The sequence below is a fragment of the Sceloporus occidentalis genome, unplaced genomic scaffold (assembly GCF_023333645.1).
Source record: "Sceloporus occidentalis isolate IW3139 unplaced genomic scaffold, rSceOcc1.0.p SCAF_7, whole genome shotgun sequence".
NCBI lineage: Eukaryota > Metazoa > Chordata > Lepidosauria > Squamata > Phrynosomatidae > Sceloporus > Sceloporus occidentalis.
The window spans coordinates 52698801-52719605 of NW_028316987.1; positions in this window are offsets into that span (position 1 = coordinate 52698801).

Below are 20805 nucleotides of genomic sequence, written 5' to 3' on the forward strand. Positions count from 1 at the left end.
GCTTTTGTTTCATCCCAAAGAAGAGGGAGTTAAAATCAGTGGTTTTTCATCAAGTATAAAAGAAACTCATGTAATGACTTGCAAATGGCAGAAGAGAAATGAGAAAAGCAAGGAATTCTTAAGAAAATATTATAGTGTGTAGATTAAAAGGTTATTGCCTGGGAGATTGAAAAAAAATAAATGAATGCAGCAGTGGCAGAAATAAAATTGATATCCCCTTTAAAAAATGAGATTCCAGTCAGAAACTAAATGATGAAGCATGAAGCTGGCAGGAAGCCAGTGTTGTCCATTTCGTTCTTTTGAGTTGGATGGCTGTCGTGTGAGAGGCTGGCAGCTTGAAAAGGTTAGAAAATGGATAGGAACTTAAACTCGCACTTGTCTAGCAGTCAATAAAGAGCCTGTTGCAATGATCTGCCCTATTATTTTATCCACTGGGGGCTGGGATAGTTCAAATTAGTAAAGTATTTGCCTGCCAAGAAAACTATAGGGAAAAGGGCACTTGTGTCAGCAACGATTGTATTTGATAAGATTTTTTTTAGAAGTGTCAGTGATAATACAGAAGTTGTATGTTGATATCAGACATGCCCAAATGTATTTGAAATCCATCATCATTCAGTTGGATTTTCAAAGCTTAAGATGAATTCAGCATGTTGTCAAGTTAGAATAATATTTGAATTATTTTGCTAGAAAAAGAGAAAGCATACTCCCTTGTGTTCTTTTTGGCAGTATTGATCAAGTCTAACTCTCTAAACCAAATGGTCAGCACAGATTTCACCTAACAGAGTGTATGTTTTTCATTCAAAAGGTTCCAGGTTCAGTTCCTATCATCTCCATGTCAAATGGTGTGTCATGGGAAAGACCTCTTCAACAAGAAACCTTGGAATGCTATTCATGCTCACAGTGAAGATGAGGAATCTTTGTTGCTATAAAGGACAATTAACACACAGGAAAATCTTGGGTTGATGGGTGCCAGATAATGAGTGGAGACAGAGCCAAAAGTGGGACCATCCAGAGCAGAAAGTTTGCAGCATTACAGATTTGCATCATTCTGCCTCTCATTCTCCTCTCTCATGAAATTCAGGGGTCATTCAGATGTTGTTGTTTTTAGCATGATGATGTGAATCATTCCGCTCACACATTCCACGTTTGTTATTCACACTATGGTATTGCATCAATCTGCATCTCTGCAAGTTTGGTTTTTCACATGTACACTGCGCCCGCATCATACGCGGGCATGCTATATGCGGAGTTGAGCATATGCTCAAACCTGCGTAGAGCCTCACTGGAGTGCACAGGGTGGCACGTGCGCAAACCCCATTCAAGTGAATGGGGCTCGAGCATACGTATTTTTGGCTTACGTGGGGGGGGGGTCCAGAACGGATCCCCATGTAAGCCAAGGGTGCACTGTACAACCATTCGAATAAAGATGGAGACAATGATGTGAATGCATTTGCGACCACTTTTTTGGTATGCAGCATTTTATCCTGGGTCTGTTTACTTCAGTTATTCACACTAACAAGGATGTGGATCTTTTTTTAAAAAAAACTCTAGGAGAAAAAACTGATATTGATTATCCCAGATTAAGTGGGGGGGGGGGGTTGGTAGTCCCTCCAAAAACTTAATTGGGTGCATTTGGGATGCAGTGGAGATTTAACCCAGATTCATCCTGGATTATTTTCACAATGTGAATAACCCTTCAGATGAATAGGAGTTGTTGTCCTACAGCAAATGAGGGTGTATGATCTTCAGCCTTGTACAATGAGCCCCAGTATCTGCTGGGGTTTAGTTCCAGGATCCCCCACGGATACCAAAATCTGTGGATGCTCAAGTCTCATTATATACAGTGGTGTAGTAAAATAGTGTTCCTTATATAATGTGGCGAAAAATAATAATCAAGGTTTTCTTTTTGTAGTTTGTTTGTTTATTTGTTTGGGGAAATATTTTCAAGCTGTGGATGCAGAATCCATGGATATGGTGGGCTGACTATATTTAGATGTGCCCTGATGGCTTTCATAGATTCTTTGCACCATCATAAACTTCTAGGGCTCACATGGTGACAAAGATGTTTGCAAGATGGTGACAAAGATGTTTGTCCTTGTGACAGAGAAGCAGGGTATAAATACATTTTATTATTATTATCATTATTCATTAAAATGACAAGGACATTGAAGGCTATGTTACATGAAATATTGTTTTATTTACCATTTTTATCCATGAAGGTACATGGTGGAGAGATTCCTACAGCAAACTGAAGTATCACCAGAGCATAATGCTTCTTAAAGGAAGAAAAAGAAAAAATCAAATCCAGCTTAAGGAACATCTCTCCTTCCAGTTTATTCTTATGCTAAAAAAGAAAGGCCCATGCTCCTTGGGATCCCTCAGCAGCACTGTAGTTTCAAACTCTCTGCCTTTCTCCACTGTATGTAGGAAGAAAGAAGGAGAAAATAGACCCAGGCTGTTGCATGGAGAAGATAGGTTATGAAGAAGAAAAAGCATAATGTTGCCAACATTCTTGTGTCCTGGCTCTGAATTATTCACATTAAGCCATATGTGAGCAGAGCAGGGGGTACATTAACAACATCCATCACACCATGAAGACAGTAATGCTATAGTAAGGTTTCCTACAAGAAAATGGTGTAGTTGGGGACTTATTCTGCACAGAACATGCTGTTACCTATGGAGAAAATGTTGTTTGCTTTGCAAAACAACCCTGTGCAAATTTTGCACACAATATGTCCTCTTGATGACTTTTTCTCAAGAGGGAAAAATACCATTAAAATTACTAACTTCCAACAACAAAAATTTAGTGAAGAATTGGGGTGAATGAACATTGTAGAAATAATGCAGTTTGACATCACCTTAAGAGCTATAGCTCCATCCTATGGCATCCTGGGATTTGTACTTTCCCAAGGTCTTTAGTCTTTTCTGCCATAGAGTGCTGGTGCCTCAGAAAACTACAAATCCCAGGATTCTGTAGAATGGAGCCATGGCAATTAAAGTGGTGCCAAATTGCATTGTTTCTACTGTGTAAATGTACACTTACTTCCCTCCTCAGGGAGGAAGAAAAACCTCCTGAGAGTATAAGGTGTTCGCCAGTGGAAAACACTGCCTCAGAATGCAGTGGACACCCACTTCTTTAAAGGTTGTTAAACAGATGTCCATCTTTCTGGAGTGCTTTACTTATATATTTCTTCATGGCAGAAGCTTGGAAAACTTGTGGTCCCTTCCATCTCTATGGTTGTGCAGTCCTGCTCCCCATCCCTGATATTCAGACACATACTACCATTCTGATTATTAGCCACTGATAACCTTAGCAAATTGTTCAAGTTTTACAGTTTAGGGATTTACAGAATACTTGCAAATTTTCTCCTTCTCTGCATTGGGGACAATATACAGTAGGACTTGTTTTGGGAGGGGTGAAATTGCACAAAAACTTGGATTATTTTTGTCCATAAAATGGTATCCTGCCCATAGTTGTGCAAAATAGATGGTTTTCTGCACAAAAATGTTTTTGGATAAATGATACTTTACACACACACACACACCCAAAAAAGTTGTTTTAACCACCGAAGAGAATGTTTTTGACATTACTTAGCCTTGCCAAGCAGATATAAATTAAGATTTACATCTCTACCATATTGTGGTAACAAATCCTACTATTTAGCTATTTAGAAATACTCTTGTTAACAATAACAGCTAAGCTCTGAGAAATCCAGATAAGAAGTACGTATGCATATGCCGTCTGCAATGCTATTGAAATCTTAATATGTTGTAATATTTTTAAAATCTATTTCCCAAATATGTTGTAGAAAATTAATTGTGTGATATAAATTATCTGTTTGCAAACATTATTCATATTTTTTTTCAAATTATCCAGAACAAATTAAATCTTTATATTAAGCTGTCAAACATAAAATTGCTTTCTTTGAACTATTAGGCTGAATTGTGAGGATAAACCAAAAGAACCCACCTTTGTTAAACTATAATCTTCTATGCTTTCACCACTATTTGTACTGTCTAATTCACTGGTGTGGATCTCCTTGGATTTTAATTTAATTTTATTTGGGCTGAAGTATAGTGTCTATTTAGACAAATAAGATTACCATTTTAAAAAATATTATGGAACTTGAAAATGGGAAACAAGCAGCTCAAATGATATTCTTGCTAAAGTTACGAAAGGTCATAATGCCCTTGAACAAGAAGTAAAATTATGCTTCACTGTTACCAATAATGTGTAACTGATTAAAATGAAATTATTGGATTCATAGCATGTTATGAATCACAGTGACATTTTCCCATTAATCTTTTTTCTTTTCTTTTCTTTTTTTAAAAAAAGCTTTGAAATTGAACTGAGAAGGAGTCTTCTGGCCTCAGACAACTCTGTTGAGACTCTCATTTAGCTTGTAGACAAACTGCTATTGCAACATGGAACAGCACACCTAATGTGGGTCCTCTCAGAACCATGCCTTGTAAATTGATAAACTGGAAGCCAGCCCCAGCGATCTGCATGCCTCCATTATGCATGGCAATTTTCTTTCTTTTTCTCTTCCTTGCATCAACCATTGGTTTGGGTTATATGTACACCAATGCAAACCATAGTAAACCTGATAGTAGGATATGTCTGGGTGTCGCATTTGTACTGGTTGTTAAAAAGACATATTAGATGTTCACCTATTATCAGAATTTAGAAGTAACTATTTATAAATGCAACTCCCAGAACCCCCTGCTAGCAAGCTCCACTAATCCAATGACTAGGGAATTCTGGAAACTTTAATCCATAAATAGCATTATCAAGACTTGCTTTTTACCTACTTTTATAGTTCAAGGTATAGGCTAACTCAATTATTGAGAAGGAATGTTACATGATTTATGTGCTGACTTATATGATTGGCTTGTGTTTTGTGGGTGTAGAGTTGGCAACATGGCAGGTAGGAGTAAAGTGAGCTTTGCTCCACAGGCCAACAACTCATAACATTCAAATTCTTTTAAAACTAACTAAAAACTAGTCATGCCAGATCCTGTCTAGACAAGGTCAGTCCTAGTTAGTACTTGGATAAGAGACTACTAATGTCAACCAGGAAACAATTAAGTTTATCGCACAGCGTTCTGGCAACGTTCTGGGTACTAAACGAGAACAGAATGGAATGCACTTTATCACATGGCGGATTCCCATCCAGGTCCCATTTGGTGCTCAAAGTGTCCCTCACCCATCCCAGAATGAGAACTGTTAAAAGGGGTTTTCAGCCAGCAGGAACATTTTCAGACCGTTCCAGGTGATTTCAGTGCGGTAAGCCAACCAATTCTCGACCTGTCCTTCTGTTCTGATTGGCTAGGACAATTTCCTCCCCTCCCATCCTAGAACATCTATAATGTCTACTGTTCCTCCAGGTATGACATGAGGAGAGCGCCACAAGTAGTGTTAAAATTTAATTATATTTTTATTCATGTAATACTTTTTTTTTTTTTTTTTGAGAAAAAGAACGATCACAATCTAAACATCTCTGTAGCATGTTTTTGGATGGAGAATTGTTTTCCCCTCATATACTGACCACCTAATAGACAAGAGAGAAGCCAAGGAAAGGAAGTAGCCCTATGGTCTGTGTGTGTGTGTGTGTGTGTGGCAGGCAGGCAGGGATGCCTCTGACTGTGTTTTCCCTGTAGTCACCCGCTTTCCAAACTTTCTGAGTCGCAGCCCTTCTCTCCCTCCAACCTCGGAGGCCTGAAAGCAGGGTGGGTGAGGTTCCCCAAAAAAACAGAGGTGTCTCCTTTCCAGCTCTCTTCCTCCTCCTCCTTTTTCCCAACCACAACTCCTTCCCTTTGGCACTGTCTTGCCCATGGGTTGGCAACCTGCGCCCCGCGGGCTGGATCCGGCCCGCGGAGGCTTTTTAGCCGGCCCGCAACAGCTGCCGCTTTGCCTCTATGGGCACCGCCATTTTTTCTCCTAAAATGGCGGCGAAGTCTCGCGCGACCTTCCCTGAGTGAGACTTCGCCGCCATTTTGGGGAAAAAATGGCGGTGCCCATAGCGGTGAAGTCTCGCGCGACCACAGAAAAGGTCGCGTGAGACTTCACTGCTACGGGGAGCGGGCCTTTAGGAGACCCGCTGCCGCCCCAGGAGTCCCCACACGGGGCTCCGGAGGCAGCAGCGGGCCTTTAGGAGACCCACTGCCGCCGCTGAAGTCCCCAAACGGGGCTCCGGAGGCGGCAGGGGGGCTTTAGGAGACCCGCTATCGCCCCAGGAGTCCCCAAACGGGGCTCCGGAGGCAGCAGCGGGCCTTTAGGAGACCTGCTACCGCCCCAGGAGTCCCCAAACGGGGCTCCGGAGGCGGCAGCGGGCCTTTAAGAGACCTGCTGCCGCCCCTGGCGTCCCCAAACGGGGCTCCGGAGGTGGCAGCGGGCCTTTAAGAGACCCGCTGCCGCCGCTGGAGTCCCCAAATGGCCCCCGGCTCAAAAAGGTTGCCTACCCCTGGTCTTGCCTTCTTCTCCTTGCCTGTCTCTCTTTATGGGCGGCTTCAGCAAGCCAGGAGGGGTGTCAGATCCATGAAGTCATACGATCATAGAGTGATGTCATCATTTACTTCTGCGGGACTAAAATCCTCGCTAGAACAGTATGCATGCACAAAAGAAGAACCACTTGGGAACGACTTTGGCTACAGTAATGGAAACACAATATAAGCAGTGCGATAAAATGTGTTCTCATACCGTTACCATTACATTACAAAATACTGAATGCAGTAACACCAGTTCCCATATCGTTTCTCCATTACAGGGACTCTATGGGAATGTTACAGGTACTGGTGTGATAAACTTATATATTTCAGAGGAAGGAACAGACAAAATCACTAGAGTATTCCTTGCCTAAATCCTATGAAATTCATGGGGTTGCCATTAGTTGACAGGCAACTTGAAGGCACATACATAAGCACACATACACAAGGTATCTAGTCTAGTTGAAAAGAAAAAGGGAAGAGGGTGAAAAAAAGAAATCTATTTACATTCTGTTTTGCTACCACAGCTGTATAAATATAGTTTAAATAAACCCTAAGGATATACTATCATTCTGTATTTCATGTAAAAAAGTGGATTGATACCCATGAAAGCTCATGCTAAAATATAGACCAGTTTGTTTTAAATGTTGTGCTAGATTTCATTCTTCTTCTTTTTTCTGCCCTTTCCTTCTTCCTTCTTAAGCTGCAACATGGCTACTTCTTTGAAAACTATTCTGGTTAATGTTGTAGGGTAGAGGAAAGAGTTACTTCAAAAAGAAAGAAAGAAAAGCGCGTTACAGACCGCCCAAAACTGACAGTCTCATGCTGCTGCCAGTTGCTGTGTCCAGGAACCACAGCAGCCAAACTGCGCGGTTCCCGGGCGCAGCAAGAAAGAAGCACCAAAATGGTGCTTCTTCCTGTGCCCCAGAAGTGGCGCTGCAAGGCGCGAGGCACGCAATCATGGCGCCACTTCCGGTGCGCGACGTCTCGACGCTGCACGTCCGCGACGTCAAAATGGCGGCGCCCATCTGTATGTGGCACCGCCATTTTGAAGTACTCATTACGCGCGAGGGGCAAGGCACATCAGGAAGCACCGGCCCTCGCACGTAACGACGGCGCCTCTATGGGCCCGTCTGTAACGCGCCAAAGAAAGCCTGCAAACCTCAAAAGCTGGAGCTTGGTAATTTAACTGTAAATATTAATTTTTCAAAAGTGATTTCCCAGGTTCAGTCTTCCCTCACGAAAAGGCTTCACTCATGGGGAAAGTATCTACCTGATCTGGGTGGATTACTTGCTTTTTTGCATATTATAACTTTCCACAATTAACAGGTCCCCAGATCATTGTGTAATATGTTCAAAGGGGGAACGGGGCCCTCTAGAGAAAACAGGACAGAGAATTCTCCTTCCATAAGATCCGTTTGCACATGTTTAAATCTAAATCTAACCCAGAATACTGAATTGTTTTCTACATATTGCATCAGGCTTAGATTTCTGTTTGCATGTGAAGCTGTATGAGGCTGGACCTCCTCACTTTTTGGAAGTACATATTGTTATGAACAATATTTTCCAACAGAGCCTTTTAGTCAAGTACTCACACACACAAAAAACCCACCCCAAAAACAAAAAAAAAAAAATATAATGGCCTGACAGTCCTTATAATTAAAACAAGGCAAGTGTTTGTTCTGTGGAAGAGCTCTGACTGCCACTCAGTCACATTAGCTTGCAAAAATGCTAGCAGCTTCTGATGGCGCATTTTGCTGGAATGGAAATGCTTCAAAAGGACACATTGACAAAATGGGTTGGCTGCAGCACCGTTCCATTCATGGGACACAGTTGTTTACTCCAAACTGCTGAAGGAAAAGACACAATTATATTAATAAAGCTGTATTAAATTAAAAGATGACGATTGGCATAATAAAGGCCTGTTTGCTGCTCCAGATATTTACTGATATACCTTAGGTAATAACAGCAAATAAGGATAATCTTCACTCTGGGAAAGAATACCTACTTTATCATTAATTATGCAATTAACTGGTACTGTGAGCATCATGTCGCTTGGTTATAGCACAGAAATGGAAATCATTAATGCAGTCATCATAGGAGACCTGAGCAAAATGCAAAAGGTGCACTTACAGCAGAGTGTTACGTGTGTGAGAGAGAGAGCATTCTCCCCTTTCTTTTGGATATTGTCATGACCAAGGACCAAGGCTGGCTCTGATGTTAGGCAGCATGAGGCAGCTGCCTCAAGGTACCAAAGTCTGAATGGCTTAAAGTACAATAATCAAGGTACCAAAGTCTGAATGGCTTAAAGTACAATAAAATTGTTATTTATGTAATTTGTCCTGTTAACCTGGATGTGGTCCTGTCCTGGGGAGGACAGTTCAAAATAATATGCTTACATAGGGGAATTATGTTAGCTCAATTGTTGAAATATTTAGTGGCTGGGTAACTTAGCCTAGGGGACCAATCCCTATGTATACCAAGTCTAGAAGTACATAGATCTCCAGAGGCAAGTTTCCAATAATGAGTTTTATTTAAAAGGGGAAATCACATACACAAGCAACCACATGCACACTCAAGGACTAGAGAAATCAAGGTGTTAAATTGGAACAGAAATTAGGAATCACTAACGGTGATATTGCACCTGAACAGATCCTGAATTCAGTTGTGGGGGGTCCTGGATGAAATGGAGGATTCAAACAGCTCCTGCTACACAGCAGATGGGTGAACTGTTGAGGTGTTAGCCTGGCAAACAGACAGAGATTCTGCATGCTTGCTGGACTAAGCCAAAGGCTGACTAAAAAGCCCTGATATTTTTACCAAGTAGATGCCTCGGGGGCAGACTCCGAGGGGTTGAAAGACCAAACGGTCTTGAAGTTCTTTGAAATGGGTTTGAAATACTTGGGAAATACCTTGAGGTAGTTTTCCAAGGTGGTAACACTGACGTTTGAATGGCTAGCAATGGACACACATTTCCAGGCAAAGAGGATTAGCGTACAAGATTGTGCTTTGTTTATATTAAACCTGCAGCCCATTGAGCTATAGTCTTGAATCTCCTCACTCCCTCTAGAATGTTCAGAAGCAATCAAAGCCAGGGGCCTTCATGCAACTCCTTATGTTAGCTTACATGCTGAGGCTGCTTTATAGTAATGGCTTCCCCATCAGGGTCGTAAAAGGGTTGCTCAGCCTATGCTTTATTGAGTTTCTGATATCAAAAGAGATGGGGTGATTGGAGAGATACACACACGTGCGCGCGCACACACACACACACACACGGGCCTAACAGTCCCAATATTGTTTAATGTTAGGAATAAAAGAATGGGTGTGCGGGATTCTTTTTTATCCCATATGCTAAAATAATGTGACTGGCTTTGTGTTCTATGCACTTTGACTGGAGTGCCATTTGCACCTGTAACTTGGGCAGCAAAATGATTTTGGACTGGGCCTGCCCAGAAAACTCCACGGAAAGCTCTGAGGATACAAGAACTTGAACTTCCCTAGGAGGCAGCTTTCAAACCTGAGAATGATCCTCATTATTGAAGGCATTCCCATCTTACAAGACTTCACAGTGGTGCCAAATAATGCAGCTCCTTCAACTTTGAAGAAAAATCACCTCCATGAAGACAGCATTTCACAATGCTTTCTGACCTAGAGGATCAGAAGTCATTGGTCAGCAGTGGCAGCTATGAGCCGCAACATCAGTGGGGTGTGAACCTACTATAAGTTCTAGTCTGAATTTAAAAGAACTATTCAGGGTGCTGATCCCTGTTCCCCAAATATAGTGTATATAAAGTTTGGATTAAACCTAGAGTAGATTTACCACTTTCAAGAAATTGAAGAAGCCCTAGCTATGAAGAGATTTGGCAGTACAATAACATTTATGGATCAAAAAGTTGGCAAGCACACCTAGATCATGGCAATTTGTCTGCTAGTCACACCAATCAGTATATTAGCCTTAAACAGCACAAATGCTGTTCGGGCTTTGTTTTGCCTTCTAGATGCTCCCATCACTATCATGCAATTGCATAAAGATTATCAGATAATGTTATGTGATGTCACCATGATTCCATCATTATTCTGTGAATAAAGAGTAATTCTAACACCACTTTTCATTCATGGGACTTTCCCATGAATGAAAAGTGTCACTACAATTACTCTTTATTCACGGGATAATGATGGAATTATGGAGACATCACACGATGCTGTCTGATAAGGTTGCGCAATTGTGCAACAGTGACAGGAGCATCCCGGTATGCTCATATCACTTTTGACCATGTCATAAAGTCCTAAGAGTGCTTAGAAATGGAAACATACTGAGGTATATGCTAAGATATGGGGAACAGAATATGGGGAACTGCATGGTATGTACCATCCATGCATGTGAATGGATGCATGTGGCCAATAAGCCTGTGCAGCCCTGAGAACTCCTTCTGGCCTGATCTAGTACTCTCCCCTTCTAACATCTTTTTAAGTTGTTAAAAATCCAGAAAGCTATAGTCACATATCTCTATTTGGCTTTGCATGAGGTTAATCTTCTTCCAGGAGACCCTGGTAGACAATATTACTGCTGCCATTTCTAAACCATTGCACCTGGGAGATCCACAGAGATCAGTAATGTGCAGAATGTGTGGCGTTTGTCCCATAGACACAGGCTGGAGGCAACAGGTTCAGAAAAGAAGAAAACCCTTTTTTCTACCTGAAATTCTGAACTAATCCCAGTGAACACAGACACAAATCTGAATTCAAATCTGATCTCAATATACAGTGCTTAAAATGCTAATTTATTCTCTTAATAGAAGTTAGGCTGAAATAAAGTAAATGGATAGATAAGTGACAGATAACATAGGAAAAAGAACCATCTTTTCTATTTGAAACAGGATTAAAGCTAAAATTAAAGTTAGTTCCTCATTGAGTCAATCGTTTTGTTAATTTGCCCTGTTGACTCTTTGGAACAATCCTATTTGATTTTAGTAAGTTTCCCTCTGAATAATTTATATTGAGAACCAACGAGGAAATTCTTTGATATACTTCAAGCAATTCTCTCTACTAAGCACAGGTATAAACCTGATGAATGATGCTGGCAATGAATGTGAAGAGGAAATTCCTAAAATTACCTTTGGAAAGCAGTCGTCCTCTTCTTGTCCTCAAAAAGAACTGAGAGATAGTATGCCATATAAAGTGGCATTGTTATCAGTCATGTTTAAATTAGTCTCTGTGTGTGTGCACGTGCATGTCTGTGTTTAAGGAGAGTTCACAATGGTATTTGAAAGGGTAAAAAGGATTAACAAAGGACACATAGAATCAGTCAAAATAATGGATATTTGCTTTGGTATTTATGGCCAAAAGCCTGTCAGCCCTGGCTTGTACTGACAGCACCTAGGAAGAAGAGCATTTCACACAAAAGGGAGCTGTCAATCTCTACCTTCTGAACAGGGACTCAGAAGAACATTTTCACTGCCAGGATGAATGAGAGCATCATTAAGTTCCTCCTAACAAGTCAGAGAAGTGGACTGAATTATAGTGCCAAATCCCTTGCCTGTGCAGAATGAAGAAAGAAATATAATGAGAGAGGGGGAGAGAGAGACTGAAGATAAAAGAGCAAATATTGTTTGACACAAACCGCCTAGCTCTAGGCAGGTATTATAAAACGGAAAACATGGAAGTGATACACCCTAAATCTCCCCTTTTTTGGACTTTAACTCCTGGATTCCCCCAGCCAGCACAGCTTGAGTTCAGCTGAACTAGAAGTTGCAAAAAGAAAAAAATCACTTTTCAAATTTGATACTTAAAGGCATGCCTCTCCAAAAATGAGAGCCAGTGTAGTGTAGTGGTTTGAGCACTGGACTTTGATTCTGGAGACCAGGGTTAAGTTTCCTGCTCAGCCATGGAAACCCACTTGGTGACTTTGGGCAAGTCATACACTCTCAGCCTCAGGGGAAGGCAACAGTAAGCCTCCTCTGAACAAATATTGCCACGAAAACCCAATTATAGGTTTGCCTTAGGGTTGCCTTAGGTCAGAAATGACCTGGAAGGTATACAACAACAATAGTGACAATTCCATATATACATCTGCCTGAAATTTAAGTTGTTTATCTCATGTGGCTTTTAAACTGCAAATAAAGTTGACAAATAGCATCTTTGAAAATACTTATTGCGTGAGGTCACCTCCAACTCTTTGCTGCTGTGCCTCCAAAGCATGGTTAGGACATTCTGTTTCACTGATGGGTGAAACCCATCAATAATCTCCAAATTGTGCTGCCATGCAATTAGTCTCAGGCGTGATAAGTTCCTCCTGTGGCAGTTCCAACATTGGGCAGTCACGTGGCGTCTCCTCCTCTACATCACTCGCCACTTTAAGTTTAAGGAGCCTGTTCACCATTTTTAAAGGGTACTGTATTTGTGCACATAACTGGATATCAGTATATTTGTTTGGCAGATATTCATACATGTATCAGTGCACCTCTGATGAACTGCTTAGTTTAGCTTTAGCAATGGCCCTAAGTGACTTATCCAAAGAAATATAAAAGAACAGGCTAGTAAGGCATCGTGCAGCTTGAAGCTCCACTCCATTCCACATTATAAGCTCAAGAAACTTAGAATGAGAAAAAGTTGGATCTCATTGTCTTTAGAAACTGCATCCAGCTAGGAAATATAGCAACAATCCCTGACTCCCCCCTCCCCCAACTAAATGGCTCCTTGCCACTTCCATATAAGAACATATTCTGTCCTTAAATTTTCCATTGTTGGAAAATTGGGAGTTTGAGTCCCTTCTGGCTTTAACCTCTACCAGTCCTTTCCACAAGCCCACACCAACAGCAACCAAGAATAAATACAGTAAGACCTATTCCAGATGTTTTAACACCTCTCTGACTTCCACCAAATACCATTGGGTGTCTCCTCACAATGTGATGCAAATTTGTTTCTTAAATGGTAAATTTACTTTTGTTAACTGGATGAAGCAGTGGTTCATCATCACTGCGTAATAACATTGATCATGGTATACCATTTCTTTCTCCATGCTGACAACTGATTTGAGGATAGTCTGTTCCTACAATGCTAGCTGAAATCAGGAAGTTATTCAAGACAAAATGAGGTCATGTTCAACATTATAGATGCTATAATCTGACATAATTAAATGGCTTTTCCTCTCATTTCGTGTCATTTTAACTGTGATCTTTCCACACTCATGAAATTGAGTTTATAATGTTCTTCTGATGTTTCATACTATTATGCCCTAATCAAAGAAGTTAAGGGAGGGAGAAATGAACATTCATGTCATCTTGGGTTCAAAATTTGATTTCTGTTGCTGCTCTTTTCCCATCCCTTATAGCTCACATACCCCCAGTTTGATTAATGCTGTTGCTGAATCCATTTCCATCTGTCTCTAGAGAAAGAGCTTTTAAAAGTAGTCTAAAACTGAATGTGAGTTTCTTTGAAATACTGTTTGCTTGATCTACATTCCCGTGTCTACTCTTTACAAATTTCAAGAACATGAGGCAGATGTGAGCAAAGTGGTGTGTAGGGGTCTGGGTGAATGAATAATATTACTTTTTCTGTTGTTTGTATTCAGAGGTTCTGCTTTACATGATAAATGACAGTTGTCACACACTCATTATTGATGTGAAGAGTCATCATGAAAGTAAAACACTTTTACATTGTCAGATACATATATGGAAAATTTAAAGTGTTCAAGGTTAGCTAGCTGTTGTCATGCCTTAACTATTCTTATGTTCATGTGATCAAGACAGTCTAAAAGTAGTTGTGGATTTTCTCTCTCTGAATTTCAAAAGACTATGAAAAATAAAATATATAATTCTACTCCATGATGACGATTCTAGGAATGTCTAAAGATGATTCAACTGCTATCAAAGATGATAGCAATGTAAAACTGTGAAAATCCTTTCATAGAATCATAGAGTTGGAAGAGACCACAAGGGCCATCCAGTCCAACCCCTGCCTTGCAGGAAATCTCAATCAAAGCATCCCCAACAGATGTCCATCCAGCCTCTGTTTGAAGACCTCCAATGAAGGAAACTCCACTACACTCTGAGGGAATGTGTTCCACTGTCGAACAGCCCTTACTGTCAGGAAGTTCCTCCTAATGTTGAATCATAGAATCACAGAGGTGGAAGAGACCACAAGGGCCATCCAGTCCAATCCCCTGCTATGTAGGAAATCAAAATCAAAGCATCCCTAACAAATGGCCATCCAGACTCTGTTTAAAGACCTCCAGGGAAGGAGACGCCACTACACTCCAAGGGAGTTTGTTCCACTGTCAAACAGCCCTTACTGTCAGGAAGATCCTCCTAATGTTGAGGTGGAATCTCTTTTCCTGTAGCTTGCATCCATTGCTCCGGGTCCTAGTCTCTGGAGCAGCAGAAAACAAGCTTGCTCCCTCCTCAATATGACATCCCTTCAAATATTTAAACAAGGCTATTATATCACCCCTTAACCTTCTCTTCTTCGGGCTAAACATCCCCAGCTCCCTAAGTCATTCCTCATAGGACATGGTTTCCAGACCCTTCACTATTTTAGTCTCCCTCCTTTGGACAAGTTCCAGTTTCTCAATGTCCTTTCTGAATTGTGGGGCCCAGAACTGGACACAATACTCCAGATGGGGCCTGACCAAAGCAGAATAGAGTGGCACTATTACTTCCCTTGATCTAGACACTATACTTCTACTTATGCAGCCTAAAATCGCATTGGCCTTTTTAGCTGCTGCATCACACTGTTGACTCATGTTCAACTTGTGGTCTACTTGGACTCCCAGATCCTTTTCACACATAGTCTCGTTCAGCCAGGTGTTGGCCATCCTATATCTGTGCATTTCATTTTTCTGCCCTGAGTATAGTACTTTACATTTCTCCATGTTGAAATTCATTTTGTTAGCTTTGGCCCAGCTTTCTAATCTATTAAGGTCATTTTGAATTTTGATCCTGTCCTCTGGGGTATTAGCTACTCCTCCTAGTTTGGTGTCATCTGCAAATTTGATAGGTATGCGCCCCCAATTCTGTCATCCAAGTAATTGATAAATATGTTGAATAGCACTGGGCCCAGGACAGAACCCTTTGGGACCCCACTGTTCACTTGACTCCAGGATGAAAAGGAGCCATTGTTGAGCATCCTTTGGGTTCGGCCAGTCAACCAATTACAAATCCATGTAACAGTTACTTTGTCAAGCCCACATTTCACTAGCTTGTTTGCAAGAATGTCATGGGGAACCCTGTCAAAGGCCTTTCTGAAATCAAATATACTATATCCACAGCATTCCCTTCATCTACCAAGCTGGTAATTTTGTCAAAAAAGAGATTAGATTTGTCTTGACTAAAAATGAAACGAAATGTATATTGAACCAAATCTCTCTCTCTCTTTCTCTCTCCCTCTCTCTGAAATGTTCAAGTCATCTGTGACTCAAGGATGGGTCCCAGATGTTTTGGACTGCTAGTGCCATCATCCTTGAACATTGGTCATACTGTCTGAGAATGCTGGGAACAGTAAAAAAAACAAAAAAAAAAAACAAGCATCACAGTTGGGAAAAGACAGACTCTGGGGCAATGATTTTCACTATTTCTCAATTATGGTTCTGCTTCTAAGGACATTTGCAGGGCCCAAAACCTTCTCCTTTGATCACCCAAGCAAGACTTTATTAGTCAGTCACCAGGAATGCAAATTCCAACAGTGTCACTCAACCCTTGTATCTCATCCCTACTTCCAAACTTCTATTTTACCAAACATTGGCGGTGTACAGACCGCCCCTTTCCCCAACAGAGCGGGACCTCAGCTGCCACAACAGCAGCCCTGAGGCCCCGATCCGCCACTTTTCCAGGCCGCAGGGAAGCAGCAAAAGGAGTGTCATTGGGGTTTCAAGCTGTTTAAAGGCCGTGCCAGTGACACAAAAGGCAGAAGGAGCTCCGTTTCCGAGCAACTTCCGGCGCCGCGGAAAGGGCGCCACAAGGACCCTGCAGCAGCGCAAGGGTGTCACATGCGCACCACTCCGTTTGGAGGTGGCGCGCACGTGATGTAATCATGGCGGCCCCCGTGTGTACAGGGTGCTACCATGATTACGTCCCCATCACGTGCTAAGGGTGAGGCTGGTATGGACTCTGCGTCCTCGGCCAACCCCTAGCACGTGACGGGAGCCCCGTATCCGACGGTCTAGATACTGCCATTATTGTCTTTTCCAGTGAATCATGCAATCTCATGATATGTCCAAAGTACAACAGCCTCAGTTTAATCATTTTGGCATCCAGTGAGAGTTTAGATTTGATTGACCCATTTATTTGCCTTTTTCATTTCTATGGTATCCACAGACCTCTCCTCCAACACCACATTTCAGATAAGTTCATTTTCTTCCTGTCAGCTTTCTTCACTGTGCAGTTTTCTTCACTGCCCAGCTTCGACAAAGAAATCAGAAATAGTATGGCATGTTGATTCTTACTTTGGTATCTACTGATACATCTTTTACTCTTGAGGATCTTATCTAGTTCCTTAACAGCTGCCCTTCCAGGTTGTAGTCCTTTACCGATATCTTCACTGCAGTCTCCATTTTGATCAATGATAGAGCCAAGGCATACAAAAATCTTTACCTATATCAATGTCTTTACTAACCACTTTAAAGTAACGTAAATCCTCTGTGGTCATAATTTTTGCTTTCCTATTTTCCCCCCCAGAAAAGTGGTAAGTTGTCCTAATTACTACAGAGCAGATGTTTGAAACTAAATGGACTAAATTAATAGCTACCCATTCTGTCATACTATTAAGGCAGAGTGGCAGAGCTTTTATTATTTGCTTTGTTTTCACTTTCTTTTTATTGGCAGAAATGGGGAGAGGTGTTTATGTAATTTTCCTCCTCATCTGCCAGAATAGCTTGGTTGGCTTTGGGTAATATGCACCTTAACTTGGGTGGGTGTGGTTAGCACTATTAGCTTCCCTGCCTCAGTCAGAAGAGTGTTTTGGGCCAGCCCTGTTTGGCATTTGCAAGAGAGTTAATGTAACACACAGTTCTGGACTAGCAAATGATGCATGATCCTATGCTTGGCATGAGCAGAGAGGAACTGGCTGGCTGTCAGACACAGCTTCTACCATGCTGATGATATGCCAGACCCAACCAAGATAGTATATAACAGGATACACAAGCGTAAATAGAAACACTGCAGTTTCTTCTTGTGAATATACAACAGGTGCAAGGTCCAGCGTTCCAAGTATTGTTCAGCTGCAGCTTCCAACAACTCTAGTGAGCACTGCCAATGGTGAAGAAGGCTGGGAGTTGCAGTCCAACAACACCTGGAGGGTCACAACATTCCTGCTTCTTGTGTACAGTACCACCAGTGATGGAAAAGCTGAAATGGATACATTTTGATGAAATAATTACTGCTTAATAATATGATTCATCCTACGGTGGACAAAAGTTAAAAACAAAAACCCTCTAAGTATTTCAGAGGGAGAGGGAATAAGCAGTTTGAGCACAGGGAGGAAAGAAAGCCCTGTTTTTCAACTGTATTGAAATGACATGTTATCTATTAATTCCACAGAGAGGTCAAGGAGAAACTATATGGGAACTCTGTAAGCAGAAGGCGTCTGGGATCATAAAGGAGAATTCACGGTTCATCTGAATGCTAGTGATAGGAAACATCTTTTGTATTTGGCACCAAAGAGGTTATTTTCTCTGTGTTTCACACAACATCATATACTATATTTAAAGCTTTGGGCGGGAGGTTAAAGGAATACTGACAAACGACTCTTTGTGCCATTTGGAATGCATATAAAGATGTCTCTTGGCATCGCTGCAGAGGAGATTTCCAGGTCTCCATATGGTTATTCTCCTGGCTTCAGTATGTAGAGGACAGATGCACAACATATGGAAAGTTATATTTTAAAGTATGTGTGTGTTTGGGGGTAGAGAGAGGGAGAGACAATAAAGAAAGATGCTCTAGGGATCCCTGCTATCAGTGCTATGTAAATGTGCTGTTATGCTTCTGCAAATAGGAAGCCTTTAGCCTACAAAGCTCTTGTTTTGATATTTTTCCTCCTAAAATAATAATGCCTGTTAACTGGAGATAAGTGTGCTGCCAAAAAATCATGTTGCTTCAAATCTATTTGTCCCTAAAGTTAGACAAAAAGAAAACATTGCTGCTTAGGGTCTTTCCCCCTCCTCCCTTGGTCAAAGTAGAAGGAGTTGAAATTGCATTTCCCATTCAAAATATATTAAATCTTCATCTAGGGATAGTATTGAACAGTCACAAGGAGAACGGCTTCTCAGAGAATGTCATTTCGTTATTGACCCTTGACAAGGAGCTTGTCTTTGACAAGTGTGCTTGATAACAAAAAATAGGATTTCCAGCTCATCCACAGCTCCAGGAAATAACGACAACGGTGACCTTCCAAAGTTAGTTACCCACATGCATAGTTGTCTTTTATAGACCTTCAGCTCAGTATCTGTGCAGTGAGTTGCAGCAATTTTGGAGTGCCTGTGGACTTCAAGTGATCCCTAATCATTTCAGAAATGCAAATCTAATTATAATTACAAGAGAATTTCATAGGCCCTTACATGGGAAGCACTTAAGAACATTCGAGAGATGCTGAATTCCATCAGTTTGCAAAAAAGGACTAAAAGGACATCAGCAGCATGATGATGATACAGAACCTTGTATGGTCAGCTAAAGGTGTATCCAATAGTGGTCCCCCTTCCCACATGGTTGCTATTATGCATATACAGAGGCACAAGGGTGATGTCATGGTTAGAGTGCTGGACTAGAACTTGGGAGTTCAGTTCCCCAATGAGCCACAAAAGTCATTCTATGACCTTGAAGCAGAATAATTTTCCCTTGGCCTAGAGCCCATTCACACTACAGAACTATCATGCTATTATTCCAGTTTACCTGCCATGGTTCTATCCAATAGAATCCCAGGTTTGGTTGTTTTGGGGGCATTTAGAATTCATAGCCAGAGCACTCCCATGCCGCACCAAAGTACAAATTCCAAGATTCCATAAAATGGAATCATTTTATGGCAGTTAAATAATGGCACTATTGTTGAGTAGTGTGAATAGGCCCCACATCTAGCTCATAGGATTGTCTGTGAGGAAACGGTGGCAAGGAGGAGAGCCTTGAACTTATTGGAGGGAAGATAAATAATTAATATAAATCTGCACGAAATCCCCATATGTTGGTTGTCCTGTCCAAAGATATGCAATAAGAAATGAGGCTTTTGTATCAATTATTGGCTTACACATACACACACCATATATGCTCGACTATACGTTGACCTCATGTATAAGTTGAGAGCAGGTTTTGGAGGCAAACTTATGGATCTTGATATGACCCATGGATAAGTCAAGGGTAAAACTTAGGTGCATGGAACAAAGAATATAAAGAATGAAGGGAAGGAAAACAATGCCAAAGAACTTACAAAACTCCAGCAGGGATAAACTGTTTGTGCTCACACTAAAGGCTGGATAGATGAGAGAGTAAAGAGGGGAAGGGGGGTTCAGGGCTTCCAGGATAGATTATGCTCTTGCCTTTCACCAGAGTGTGGCGGGATACAGACCACCCCTTTCGGGTGGCCTGCACATGCCTCTTTCCCTGACAGATTGGGGCCTCAGTGGCCACAGCGGCAGCCCCAGAAGCCCCAATCCGCCACTTTTCCAGGCCTCTGGGAAGCGGCAAGACGCCGCTTCACTACGGCCTGGAAAAGGGTGTCCTTGGGGCTTCATGCCCCAAGGACACCCTGACAGCAGCGAGGAGAGAGAGCGGCCCCTTTCTCTTCCGTATCGCTGGCGTGGCCGTCACGTCAAAATGGCGGCACCCATCTGTACAGGGTGCTGCCATTTTGACGTACGGAGTACGTGCTAGGGTTAGGGAGCGTCTGCAAAGGATGCTCCCAGGCAACCCTAGCACCTACTTAGTACATGCTAAAAAGCCCATTTGGACAGGGCCTGTGGTTCCTTTTTTATGAGTTAAAGTACAGTAGTTACATTGACCCGTGGATAAGTTGACTCAGGTTTTTTGGGTCATTTTTTTGACTAAAATTTCTAGACTTGTACATGAGTATATACAGTGCATATATACACACATATATATTCTTATTTTTCCTAGCCCTTATACTACTTTCTTTCCAATCATTGTTCAGAATGACTAGTTTCTCATCTATAGGGCACGCTTTAGGCAATACAATGGCAAGAGGTAAGTGACTGATGCAGACAAGGATTTACAGTGGATGATACAGATATTGTTTTCAAAATCATGGCCCTAGCTTGACTCTACTTTTAATCCTTCTTCGTTGTTGTGGTTGTATGCCTTCAAGTCACTTCTGATTTATGGT